Here is a 14006-nt window from a genome sequence, read left to right as displayed (position 1 = left end):
CGAGTCCCCACCCCTGGGGGGATTTAACAGCCGGGCAGAGGCGGTGCTGAGGGCCAGGGTTTGGGGGTGGGATGGCAGGGGTCGGGGAATGGTGGGGCTTGGTGAGCTTGAAGGGCTTTTCCAACCCAAACGATTCTGTGGTCCTAGGTATGACAGAAATATCAATTTAAAGAATTCCCAAGCTCTCTTGCCCCTGTGCCTTGTCTTCAGTCCCACAGCATTACATACCACCACTTTAGTTGTTGTAGGCACAGCAGTTTCTGGGACTGTGATGTGAACCAAAACAAAAAAATTAACTGAGCTTTGAAGGAAAAATAGGACTGGGGGAAGAATCTGACCAGAGTTGGTTATAACAACTTTGGGATAAGGTTAAAGAAGGGAGGCAGTACAGAGACAGGGCACAAAGTGGTGTTATCAAAAACCTCCTATCTGAAGCTACAGCCACAACAGCTGGAGAAACAGCACATCAGCTTCAGCAAGGACTCATCAAAACAAAAGTAATTTCATTTTCACAGTTCAAATACAGCATTTTGTAAACAGAGAAACTACCTTCTCTAAAGAAAAAGAGTGAAGTGTTAAGCAAATATTCAAAATATTCCACAATGAAAAGAGCTCTGCATGGAGATAAGGAACAAGTAGACCATGATTACAGGAGAGAGGTACTGGCTAACATTATAAATAGCAACAAGTCATTTTTCACTAGATGCCTGCATGTACTCAGAATTTTAAGCCTGAGCTCCCAAACTGAGTAGACAAACAATGAAGATCTGCTTGTTAGTTTGGGGGTTTAATAATATGACTTAACTCTCTACACTCCAGCATGCAGTAAAATCACAAGCAATTGCAGTGCGATTATCCAGGACTCTAGCAGGGGAGAGAAAAGGGAGACACAGACACATCACTCGCGGGTGCACAAACCAAAGTGGGCGGCAACGGCGGGGTCCATCCCAGCTGCCCAGGGGCACTCACTGAAGCTGAGGGGAAAATCAAAGGGAAGCTAAAGGCCCCACAGCCAGAGGATGGCAAGAGGGTGAAGACAAGTTAAGATATGTGATGTTTCGGGAGAATGCATAAGGAACAGAAAGAAAACATGGTCATGGGCACAATGCACTCCCTTCTTAACTCAGATGGGGAAAACTCCAGGGTTATGTGGACCATGACAAGGAAAAACTGCTACAGCAATATACGCTCACAATGTCTCATCTAGAATGCAGCTTTCAGCACTGAGTCCTGTTTGTCCAAACAAGCCACAGTTCATTGCTGGAAGAAACCATTTGAAGCTGTTTTATCAGCTTTCATTATTGCAGGGGCATACAGCAGCAGAAATGAGTTCCAATTTCACTGCAGCAGAGGCAACTGTTCCATTAATGTGGCCGGGACCAGCTATGGAGGTACGTCCTTCACAGGCAGGAGCCTACACCGAGCCTGTTGAGAGTAGTACAGCAACGGTAAAAGCCTACCTTCGAACACCAAATTCCATATATGCAAAGGTGAAAAGGAGTAATTCTTTTAGCTTGCCCCTCTTTAAAGAAATCTTACACTGGAACAGAGTTAATTCCTTGAAGCATCTCAGTGTTTCTGTCGTCAGTCGCACTCCTACTATCCCCTTTTGCTATTAACATTTGCATTATCTGGATCAGGTTCTCCAGCCTCTGGAAAAATCCAACATTACTAGGCCACGCTGAACATTTTGGCAGGACCTTCTCCAAAGAGGAAGAGATCAAAGCTGCTCTTATCCTCACTGCCTGTCTGCCAGGAGATGCTGCTACTTTGAATGTGTTAAAGCTGACTCAAATGTCAGGAACAAGTGAACCACAAAGTAGAAATACAGGTATTTTTCATTACACTTCCAAGCGAAAACAAAAGGTTACACTACAGCTATTTCAGGCATTACAGACGGACTTTTAGGCATGCCAGTCATTAAAAAAAAAAAAAAAAAAAAAAAAAAAAAAAAAATAAAAATGTGAAGCAAATCAGTTGCTATAAACAGAAAATGTCCAAAGCAGGAGAGGGTTTTTGTTTCTGTGCCTGTGAAGTTAAGATTTAAAAGCTCCAGGAAGAAAAAAAGAGATGGCTTCTCATTTTAACTCCTAGCAGTTTCATCTGTGACAATGCCAGCCCAGAAGCTGGCAAGATTTAGCACCATTAGTTCTAAAAGAAAGGTTTATTCCAGGCTTGGAGTTGTAAGAGGGTTAAAGCAAGTTAAATTAGCAGTCTTGTAAAGAAAGAGATCATCTACCACCAACCCACGCTCCGTGCAATTTTAACATGTGCTTTTAGCCCTGAATTTTGGAAAGTATCATATTTACAATGACTCGTGAAAGGAGAAAGTAGAACTAACCTGGCACAGAGTGGTAAAACACTCCCCCTGATGACTCAAAACCAGCATTAACTCTCTGATCTTTCAGAAGTGTTGACTCAACTTACTGAGACTAAAAGACAGATCAAAAGAAAGTTTTCATTTGGCTCAGCAAAATCACAACTCTTCTCCCACTGATTCGGGTGCTCCTGGTAGTAGCCATGTGAAAGTCTCCCACCAGTATTTAGCATCAAATGAGTTACACAGTAGAAGTTTGGCTTTAAATAGTTTACAAAGACTAACTTAAACCATATTCAGTCCCAAAATGGGGAAAAGTCTGCTAATCCAAAATACTGATAACCATCCCCATACCGCAACCCAGACCTCGAACGCATCTGCTCTAAACAAGTGCACCTTAACCACTGCCTACGGACATAAAACTTGGACTCAAAGCAGCAATATGCATCCCATGTAATAGTTCCCTCCACGCTGTTGAGAAGGATACCCAAAAAGCTCTACAGTCTGAAGACCAGCATCATTGGAAAAACTTGCTTGCGGGCTCCAAATCCTGGCAGCTCATTGCGTTAGCATTGCTTAAAATGTGACACAACACAGGCAAGATAGACAAATTGTGATCAGAGGTTAAGAGGATTCACTAACAAACTCATGGCTTGCACTGCCCTACCACTTTCAAGCTGTCTTTCATATTCATGATATGACAGTTTCATCCCTGCTCTTCAGAAGAAAATTGTCCTTGCTGATATTTCTTTGAGTGAGCTAGTCAAGGGAGCTTTTAATTAAGTGCAACTCTTAAAAAATTGTATTAGTTTACCAGTAATGGCCTTAATCTGGGGCTGGTTTGTGCAAAGCGCTCTTCTTTTTCTAATTAAACATGAGCAAGTCCCTCCCTGCAGTGCTACAAACAAGATGTTCAGCTTGCCCATTAAACACTGCTTGGAGTCCTCCAGCCAACACTTACTGGTAGGTCCTCCCAGTCTCTGTCAAAATACTACCCCACACTCATTCCTAAGCATCTGCTACCAGTGGCCAACAGAAACATGGTACAGGCATAATGTGGCTTTGACTGGACTCATTACAGCCACTTCTCTCAGTCTCAGGTAGCTCAAGCACAGCTTGAGATGAGGAACAACACAACCGAGTACGTATGTATCCTACCAGGCAGGAAGAGTGGCAAACTGTTGTTTCCCATGTGCCTCAGGAACGCAGCCCACACGGAGCCACGTGTACCTGTCCTGAAGGATGTGGGCGTGCTGCCAGGCTGTTCTCTGGTGCTGAGGAAGGAACCCAGCGCAGCCACAGCTCCTCGTTACAGCACAACAGCGTGCATTTGGAAGGGGAGCTGGTGTGGGCACAACTGTCAGCACACGGAGTTGCGACTTCCCTGCTTTGGTCACTGAACGTGAACGTGAGCAGCCCAAGCACGCCGAGGTTTATTTCATTGCTTGTGCACCAATATGGGAGCATTTTAGTGCAAGTTTTAATACACCACTGTTCCGCATTTACTTTTAATCACTTTTCTTGGCACAGATTTAACAAATATTTCACTGCAAGGTCAGATACATTCAATTTTAGCTGACCAGTCTTGAGAAGGCTTTTAAAAGGAGTAAAGTCCTACACTTAAGGGACTTAAGCAATAAAAATACTGATGCTCATCTATAGTCCTTTCCTTCCAATAGATCTAATTATGCCTTTTTGGAGAGAACACACACAAATTGCACAACACCCCACAGCCAAGCAGCCACACACAAATATGCTAGCTCTTCAATATCCACCTCCACATCCAACTGCACAGAGACAGTAGTTAACTCCGTGATTTTGGTATAAAGAAATTGGGCTTGACAAGTTGCTTGCCAATGGGAATCAAGTAGTCATACATCTAAAGCCTCAGCCAAAATCAGAATGTTTCCTCCCACATTCATGCCAGAGTCCACATGAAAAAAAAAATTCCATAAAATCTTTACCCAAAGCAGCACAAAAAGGAAACAGATTTGTTTGAAATAAGGATGAAGTTTATCTAGCACTGAGGAGATGCAGGCTTATAACCAGAGCCAAAAGCAAGCAAGACCCCTGTTAATGGCTCCTTACAGAACTGTTGTTCAACTTGGGCATCCACCAACTCCCAGGCTGCTTTCTGCAGACCTGCCTTCCAGCTACTCGGGCCCCTAGCACGTATACAGGGTGGTCCATATGGGCTATACCACCTGCTACGATGTGGGGCATGTCCTGGAGATAAAGAAAATTATACCAATAAACACAAAGGGGTAACAAGCTCAGAGGACCTAAAGCTTCAGAGAACAGTCTACTTGACAGGCAGAAATTTTCTACCAGAGGTCCCGAGAAGGCAACATCCATCACTGCCTCCCAAAGAGTAAGAACCCGTGTTCCTCACCAAGAAAGCCAGCCATTCTTTCCTTGAACTGCCTATCTTCATGTCTTCCCAATTTTAAAAGTTACCGAAAGTACAATTTTAGCAGCCGCTTAAGGAAAAACAGTTTCCATCTAGAAGAAACCAACCAGTGACTTTTTTTACAGAATAGGAATTAATTTTTTTCCACAGCTAGATAATTTAATCCCTACAAATCCTTATTAGTCTGTCCATTTAGCCATAAAATGCCTGAGGTTTACTTAAGTGAATATTCTCAAGATTGCATTGGTGAGCATTTGAACATGAAGACAAAACAATATTTTGCTAGGTACTTGTGGTTCACTTTCAAAGTTTCCCCTTGATTTATATTTTTTTTTGCAAGCTGCCCATAATCCATCCTATTCTCAATCATATTAAGCATTTCCCAAGCCAAACTTTAATGAATTCCCACTATAGTTCAGTTATCAACTAATTTCTTAGAACTTTCAGAAGACTGATTAATATTTCCTACATTGTTTCAGCTTTAAATCTCTGGAAGCTTTCTTTCCATCACTTTTTCCAGATGGACATTAATTAAACATTAATATCACAAACCTTTGAACATCTTTATAGGTGAACATCTCCCCAGCTGATTAAAAAAGGTAAGACTGAAAAGAGGAAGAAAAGAAGGTAATGAAGATTCAAACAAATTAGCCCTCACACACTGGGGTCAGAAAATTCCTAAACCTGGAACCCTAGTTAAGGAGCCAGCCTGCTCACCAGAGTCTTGATTTCTCTCACAAGCATGGGCAGTCGCAGATTTGGAGTGTCAGCCTTCCTTTTCATGTTGTGGCTTTAAGCTTTGCTTTCATTGCCACCTTTGCCTCCTCCAAGGTCTCTGGAGATGCTCGGTGGATGGTTCGCAGCTCAGTAGTGTGATCTCAGTTTGCTCCTCCTTAGCAATTCCCACTGTCAGAGGGCCATACCTACACCAGAATTTTGAAGGTGCTGCACTGTTTGCCACAACAATAAACATTACTGTAGTGACATCCCCAACAAAAAAAGCTGAAGAACAAAGATAATTTCAGCAGCAGAGATGCAACTACACGACAGGTACTGAAAGGCTATGATAGCAGCTGTTTACAGGAGTTCCAACATTTAAAAAAAAAAAAAAAAATCAGCAACGCCAGTTCCAAACCCGCAAGGAATGAACTTTCACCCATCAGAGTAAAAGATGAACATATTTGTTGTACCAATATTGCATCTGGTCACAGGATAAGTTAGTAATCTTTGCCTTTATTGCACAATAGGTTTCTTTCTCCAGCATTTCTGTTTTGAAACTTAAGATCAAACTCACTTAAGACATTTGGTCAGCAAGTCCCAGTTTCAGCAAGTACCATTTTTCACACTGAACTGTTGCTATCAATTACTCTCCACTGCCAAAGGACATCCATAAATTCAGCTGCAATTTATGATGATCCTTGCTATAGAACATTTTACAAATTTCTTTTAGAGCACCACTTCAGGCATTAAAAATCAGAAGAACCTGATGGCACATCATGGCATTAAGTGCCAAAGGCACAGAGGAGAGAAGGTCATTCTATGAGACTGCCACATCAGCTGCACAGCCTCACCGAGCACTGCAGGGTTCGACTCTTGAGACCATCCAGTCAGGGATAACAGGACCAACAGCTATACTCGATCACAATCCTGATGCAAAGCATGGAGACAAAACATCTCAGGCAGTGAATCAACATGAATGCATGGAGGGCTGGGGGGGGAGAACAAAAAAACCCCAACAAAACTGCAATACAAGGGTGCCTCCAAATCATGAGTTTTCTTACGCCGCCTCATCAGTAACACAGACCCCTATCTGGGAAACTACTCCAAATGGAGAAACGTCACTCCAGCCAACTATTCCCTTTTAGCTTTTCTAACTTCTCAGGATGTGAGGCAGTACTGACTTTCTACGGTAGACTTTGAAATCAAGTAGCTTTTTTTAGTATTGCTTAAGATACAGACACACATGTTACAACCACACTATGAACAGCAGCGTTATAGAGAACTATACAGACTACCTGAGGTATTGGAGCAGCCCAGTTATGTTACTCATGAAGGAGCAGATGAAATTACTCTGCCAGCCCAAGAACGGTGCCATCCAAAAATAATCCTGTCTTTCACCATTCTCTGCAAGAGCTAGTAAGAAGCTAACATTGAACTAGGAGTGTTCAACAAATGATTGCTAGTTGACTTCTAATGAGGGAGCGAGGCTATAGCTCCTGCACTGATCACAGGCACCTCCCGGCCTCTCTCATGAATAAAGCATGGAGGCTCAGAAGCCAATGGAGCACAGTGCTTCTCCATCTAAAAGCTGCCATCCTCAAAGCAACTGAACAAGGTTAAAGATAGTGACAGTTCCGTTCTTTTTGAAACACGTGCTTACCTTTTCAAAGTCTCCTGTAACATGACCAGGGAACAGAAAATCTGTGCTATTCTACCACTTCCTTGATAACCTTGCACAAAAGAGGTGGGTCAGCAATAGCAGGTCACTGCCAGACCATATGAGTTTGCTAAAACACAAGCATTTAAAAAAAAAGTTAAATGCCAGTTGTTGTTTTCTTAGACTGCCTCAACAAAAACAGGCTCTTTTTAGAGATGAAAACATCAAGGAGTGAAACAAACACTAAACCAAAAACCACTTTGGATTTTTTTTTTCCCCCCCCACGAACTGGAATTGCACCTGAAGCATTCAAAGGACTTTGCTAAACCAGAACCAAAACTTACTCTTTCAGCACAACAAACCATCTGAAAACCAACACCCAGAGTGAAGGCGTGACCAGCAGGGGGCGGACCAGAAAACAGCAGCAGGCCCAGCCTCCCCATCCCCACCGCACACGACAACCCCTCACTTCTCTACCCCGGGACACTCCGCAGAGCAAGCGGGTCAGGCTTCTCACAGGTATTCAATGCAAACGAACCAAGCCCTCCCCATTAAGAAAAGGCTCACACCTCCAGCTCATGCTCTTCCCCAGCAAAGAATTTAACGTTAATCAACAGTCACTGAGCCACATCAACCCTAGCAACAACACAGGCATATCCCAGTTCTGAGACCTCCTTCTGGAGGAGTGCGAGGAGGCAGATGTACAGGGGTTTCGCAGCAAGCTGCGGCTCCCATGCCACAGCACCGGCTCAGGCAGGTTCAGCTGGGACCACATCTCTCTGCCCCAGCTTCACAGGGCTGATAAACAGTGGTGCAACACAGGTATCACCCCAGCTCCAACAGGAACGCTCGTGACCAGAGCTGGAGGTTATACCAACTGAAAGCCAACACGGCCAAGGATCACAGCATCACGCACCTCAAAGGGGCTGTTTTCCAACACTTTCACCTTACCACGCAGTCAGCCATAACTGGCCTGAATCAGGCAAGTTCAGTCATAACAGATCCTGACCAAAAGTTGCTCCTTTTTCCTTTCTCCAACTTTAACCATTCCTCAGCCTCAGCCCCACGGTATCGCACACTCACTGCTCCTCACAGACAAGTGCAGTGCACCTTGCCAGACAGCCCGCTAAAGCATGCGATGCTTGTTCAGCGCTCGCCCCCAGGCAGCGATTTACAAACACTGGGCCTCTGGGGGTGTAGTACTTCTATCAACTCCAGAAAAGACTATAGTCTTGCTCCTAACTAGGATACCTGGAGATCAAGAAAAAACACATTTACTTCCTAACAGGATAATCACCGTGGCAACTAGTTTCCAGGAAAATAGCAGCCAACAACTCCACGGCAAAGACAGGCCACTAAGGAATTTGTTAAGGGCGACCAACCACCTCACACAAATCTGAGGAAAATTTAAATTTGCCAAACTTATCTCTGCATAAACCATAAGTAGGCATCTGCAAACGTCTTATCATAGCCCATCACACAAGTTGAGTCAGTGGCACTACCATCCGTCTCAGCATATCAGTGTCCTTTAACGTTCCTTGAAACTTTTTAGACACCTTGTAGGGCAGTTTTAGGGCAACATTCCCCAATGTACACAGTTTCACCTTTCAGACCATTTCTTTATATCAAAAGAAAACTTTCTATTATCTCAAATTCTTTGCCACTTGACACATTAGGACGCACTTTTAGTCACACGAGTTTGAATAATGAAACTGCAGTTATTGCAAACAACACTTAAATGATGCTTTTCATGAAATGGAATGTTTTGCAAAGGTACATCAACCTCATTCCACAGATAAGGAAATAAAGATTAATACCTTGCTCAGGGATATACAGCCAGGGACACACAGAATCTACACATTCTTATAGGTTTTCAGAGCTACTGCGAGAATTGTTCAGTTTTCACAGAACAGCACCTTTTTGGGGAAATGCACACCAATTTTAATTGATGGAATTACTGAGACCATTAATTACTTACACACAACTAAAAAAGGCACTTAGCTGGGTTACAAAACCAAAGTCCCTGGTACACTATCTAAAACACACACTAAGATCGTAACAGGCAGCTCATCAAACCATTTCACTCCTGAAGCTCTGGTGCACTTCTCCAGTTTTCATTAAAGCAGTTCACAGGAAACAAGAACACTTTCCTGCCCAATGTTTTTTCAGTATACTACCACAGCCCAATAAGTCAAATATTTCAGTATACTACCACAGCCCAATAAGTCAAATATTTCAGTATACTACCACAGCCCAGGTTAGCCTGAGGAACACGTTTAAAGTTTCCCCGCACTAAGTTCTGCCCACTCCCAAAAGAGGAATTTACCAAGCTCGCACCCCTTGATCCTAGCTCTGCTTGTAGGGGACGAGGGGAGGAATAACTGCAGTATGGATAAGGATCCTCCTGGCCACAGCACCTCACTGCCCCTTACAGTTTATACCACCATTGCAGACCCAGTCCGCTTTGCCCTCCTGTTCCAGGAACACCACCAGCAGGCTACTGAAGCCAGACAGGCAGGTAGGTAGGTTGGATCTGTGTGCCTCCAGTATTGTCTCAGCCTGAATCACTGGAGCTCATGAATAAAAGGTTTTAAGAAAAGTGCATCTGCTAAATACATACTGTACAGCAATGCAGCATGCTGAATGATTCAAATTATTCAGTCAGGTATTTACTTTCAGCACATTAGTTTTCCCTTTTGATAAAAAAAAAAAAAAAGGACTAATAAATAATCAGTCTCTTCTGGAAGACAGAGATACGTTTGGCTACCTTTTGCTGCAACCCATGATTAATTTAGAAGACCGGCACTGCCCTGGAGCATTAGCATGAACACCTACATCACAGAAGAGATAAGCAAATCCAAGCAGTTTACGAAAGGAGAGTCAACAGATGTTATCAGCACACACTGGCCTGTTCGAAGCCCATGCAGAGGAAGTTAGGTGACTTCCTCATTCCAGGTTAGAATTCAATGTGAAAGTACAGCTAAAAGCCTTAAGGTAAAACACAGTCGTGCAAGCTGGCGAATTTCTGCACTTCTTCAACAGCTGAGGTTCTGTACCTTCTGTTCCCTGGGCGGGACAAAGCTGCACAGTCACAATGCAAAGCCCACCCAGCTCTGCTAGTCTACATTACAGGCAGATTGCCCTAGGAGACTGCTGCTTTCTGAGAGCAAGAAGACTACTGAGCTACAACCTGTGCACAGCAAGGCAAGCAAAACCTACTTTTCTGGCGTGCCTTGCAGATGCTTTCCAATTCAAGGCAAGTATCTTCTAACTTCATCTGAATGCTTTAGCTAACCAAGCAGAGAAACCAGGTTTCCTCCCAGGTGCATTTCAATGACTATTCAATGTCTGTCAAATGCTTGGAAGAAGAGAATCTCCACAGACCTTGGTGGCATTTAAGAACTGAATGGGTGAGCAGTGAAGGCTCAGGTCATACAACACAAGCTCTTCTGAAAGGAATCTTTTGAGTATCACTACAGCAGGTTCAAACAAAGCCACCCTCCACACAAAGCCAGCTGGATATTCTGGTGCTCACAGTCTCACTGTGCATACGTGTATTCCATTGCTAAGACCACGAATAATGGTGCAGATCAATCTGAATCTAGAAAACATGCCTAGAGTTCTCTTCGTCCTATAACCAGGTGGTCATTTCTTCCCATTTGTTTTAAGTCACAGTAGGCATACATACCTCAAAATTGCTCAGGCTAGCTTGTCTCTTTGCATAGATATGCTCACAGTTGTAATCCAAACGTCTTCAACAGAGGTCTAATTTTAAAAATACTTGGAAGTATAAATTCCACAGGAAACAGGAAAGTCAGGGGAGGGAAGGAGATACGATTTATCAGCTTCTACGTTTGCAGACAGCTGCAGTCAGTAGTGTAGGTCATTTTCAGAGTAAATCTTGGCAACAAAGCTTCTTTGTAGAGGAGAAAGACCTGCCAAAATTAACAAGCACAGTGAGAAACACTGTTAACATCTGATAAGCAACAAAACAGCACCACAGATTCAGAGGCTCCTTCAGAGAAAAGAATTACCTCTTATTTGAAATATTTGGTTTCTGCTAGCTTTGACGCATTTAAAAACAGAAGCAGCCTCTGAAGTTACCTCATATTCTGAATACTTTAACCTAATACATTATCTCAAGGAAGAAAAGTCTCTAACCTTCATATAACGTTTGATCACAACAAAGCACACAACACAATGCCACACTGCAGTGCCTTGTTTCAGACAAAACTTCCCAGCTCATTCGATGCCTTGGTGTTCGCTGCGTATTTTCACACAGGAATGCTTGTGTGACCAGAGCCAGACTAAAGACTTAAGCTGCTGTCCAAAACAAGGATCAACACAGAGTGTAATGGAAGTCCACGACAGCACGGGTATAAGGTACATACCAGGGGAGTTCCTGCACAGCATAAACATTTAGGAGTGTTGGCATACTTCTGAACTTATCTAATTTGGATTTAAGTTAATAGAATGTAAACTTTGTGGGGCATAGACCTATTCTGTGTTTGCATTTCACACAGCATGGCTGATCTAGGTCCCAAATCAAAACTGTTCAGTGTTATTGTGATACAAGTTTTTTTTACTTTTGGTACAACAGTAGGATTCTGCTTTACAAATAAAAAAGGTCAACTAGTTCTGCTTTACCATAAAATGCTTCTGAAAGTATGAAGAGATTTCATTTTGCAAAAAAGACATTTAACTCCATACAGTCACTCGTTTCCTTCTTTCCTTTTCCTTCTGTGACCGTTTTAACATGCTTGGATGAAGGAACAATTTTAAGAATTTGGAGCTTATATTCAAGCTTAAAGGATCAGCTCACTGTGCTGTGACAACATCCAGTGTCTCAACTGCTTAGGTGCTTTAAGAGTTTTAAAAAGTATTTAAATCATAGCAGACTACTCACTTTCTAGCAGTGCTGACAAATCGCGTCTAGCCTGCCACCTTCACCTTGCATTTCTTTCACATATCTTCACTGGTTTATCCACTATTAAACCTTGTGCCAAGTTCACAGAATCACAGACTGGTTGAGGTGGGAAGGGACCTCTGGAGGTCATCTGGTTCAACCCCTGCTCAAGCAGGGCCACCGAGAGCTGGTTGCCCACAAACCACTTTAACAAGACTCACTGATGATACTGAAATACTACCCTCTCTTGCCCTAGAGTTAACTCGAGTCCCCTAATAGTTCTCAAGAAACTCATATCCTCATCAAGAGGGTACTATCTTCTCCATAAGTAGCATTTCGTCAAGCAGTACCCAAGCACAGCGCAGTAATCAGCTTTCACAATGCCTTAGAGGACAGACATAAGGGAGAACCACTAGCCATATTTTAGAGGTGAGGAGACTTCAGGTCCATCAAGGGGAGGCCACTCAGCCAGCTTGCCTGAGCCCAATAGCTTAAACTGAGCGATTCCAATTCCCAAAGCCCAGCTTTCATTAGAAGACAACAGCTATGAAACCACCTGAGGAGAACACACCACATCAGGAACACACACTGGAGAAGCAGGTGGGGAGAGAAGACTCCTCCTCCAGACCTCCATGCAGAAATTCCTAGAAACCCAGCCCAAGACATTATCACGCCAGTTATTTCTGAATGGCTCAGAAACAATTCATGAAGGAACAATTTTAAGAATTTGGAGCTTATATTCAAGCTTAAAGGATCAGCTCACTGTGCTGTGACAACATCCAGTGTCTCAACTGCTTAGGTGCTTTAAGAGTTTTAAAAAGTATTTAAATCATAGCAGACTACTCACTTTCTAGCAGTGCTGACAAATCGCGTCTAGCCTGCCACCTTCACCTTGCATTTCTTTCACATATCTTCACTGGTTTATCCACTATTAAACCTTGTGCCAAGTTCACAGAATCACAGACTGGTTGAGGTGGGAAGGGACCTCTGGAGGTCATCTGGTTCAACCCCTGCTCAAGCAGGGCCACCGAGAGCTGGTTGCCCACAAACCACTTTAACAAGACTCACTGATGATACTGAAATACTACCCTCTCTTGCCCTAGAGTTAACTCGAGTCCCCTAATAGTTCTCAAGAAACTCATATCCTCATCAAGAGGGTACTATCTTCTCCATAAGTAGCATTTCGTCAAGCAGTACCCAAGCACAGCGCAGTAATCAGCTTTCACAATGCCTTAGAGGACAGACATAAGGGAGAACCACTAGCCATATTTTAGAGGTGAGGAGACTTCAGGTCCATCAAGGGGAGGCCACTCAGCCAGCTTGCCTGAGCCCAATAGCTTAAACTGAGCGATTCCAATTCCCAAAGCCCAGCTTTCATTAGAAGACAACAGCTATGAAACCACCTGAGGAGAACACACCACATCAGGAACACACACTGGAGAAGCAGGTGGGGAGAGAAGACTCCTCCTCCAGACCTCCATGCAGAAATTCCTAGAAACCCAGCCCAAGACATTATCACGCCAGTTATTTCTGAATGGCTCAGAAACAATTATCTGAAAAACCAGACAAGATACTAATACACGGTTTGCCTACCTGCAGTACAACCCCCAGCAGCTTACGGGCAGGCACCAAACCATCCACCAGACCAGAAGAGGAGCTGACTTGCTAGATATAACCCATTTCCTGAAGAAAGGACCTCTTTAAATGCACAGAAGAAAAGCTGTAGTCGTTCAACTATTTCTATTTTGTATCTGAATTAGATGCAGCTTTTAATTATCGGATCTTTAGCTATGGTTAAATAAGATGCAAGAGAGCCCAAACCATGCCAGAGACCTGCTCAAAAAAACAAACCCCAGAACTTTTATATGGTACATGGGGGGCACCCCAACCTTTTTAATGGCAAATAAGCCTTTTTTTTGTAATGACATGAAAGTCTGAAGTCCCAATTTATTTCCAACATAAAATCTACACAAAGTCTTTCTCCATCTTCAGTTTG

The 14006-nt window shown here is 43.3% G+C and overlaps 1 protein-coding gene across 2 annotated transcripts in view; it reads right to left on the bottom strand.

Annotated features, from left to right (window-relative positions):
• TMCC1 (transmembrane and coiled-coil domain family 1) overlaps nt 1-13624 on the bottom strand; it is a 109559-nt gene extending 95935 nt beyond the window's left edge. The window contains exons 1-2 of one of the 2 annotated variants that reach the window (XM_035889456.1): nt 13604-13624; nt 10793-11039 (exon numbers count right to left, since the gene is read on the bottom strand). The gene's annotated coding sequence lies outside the window, so the exon portion shown is untranslated. Of the gene's footprint in view, nt 1-10792; nt 11040-13603 lie in introns of those variants that run through there. The other variant, XM_035889460.1, reaches the window with a different exon arrangement.
• Nucleotides 13625-14006: the final 382 nt, after the last annotated feature.

The sequence above is a fragment of the Egretta garzetta genome, unplaced genomic scaffold, assembly GCF_000687185.1.
Source record: "Egretta garzetta isolate BGI_Z169 unplaced genomic scaffold, ASM68718v1 scaffold332, whole genome shotgun sequence".
Classification (NCBI taxonomy): domain Eukaryota; kingdom Metazoa; phylum Chordata; class Aves; order Pelecaniformes; family Ardeidae; genus Egretta; species Egretta garzetta.
This window is presented reverse-complemented; position numbering and strand designations above follow the sequence as displayed.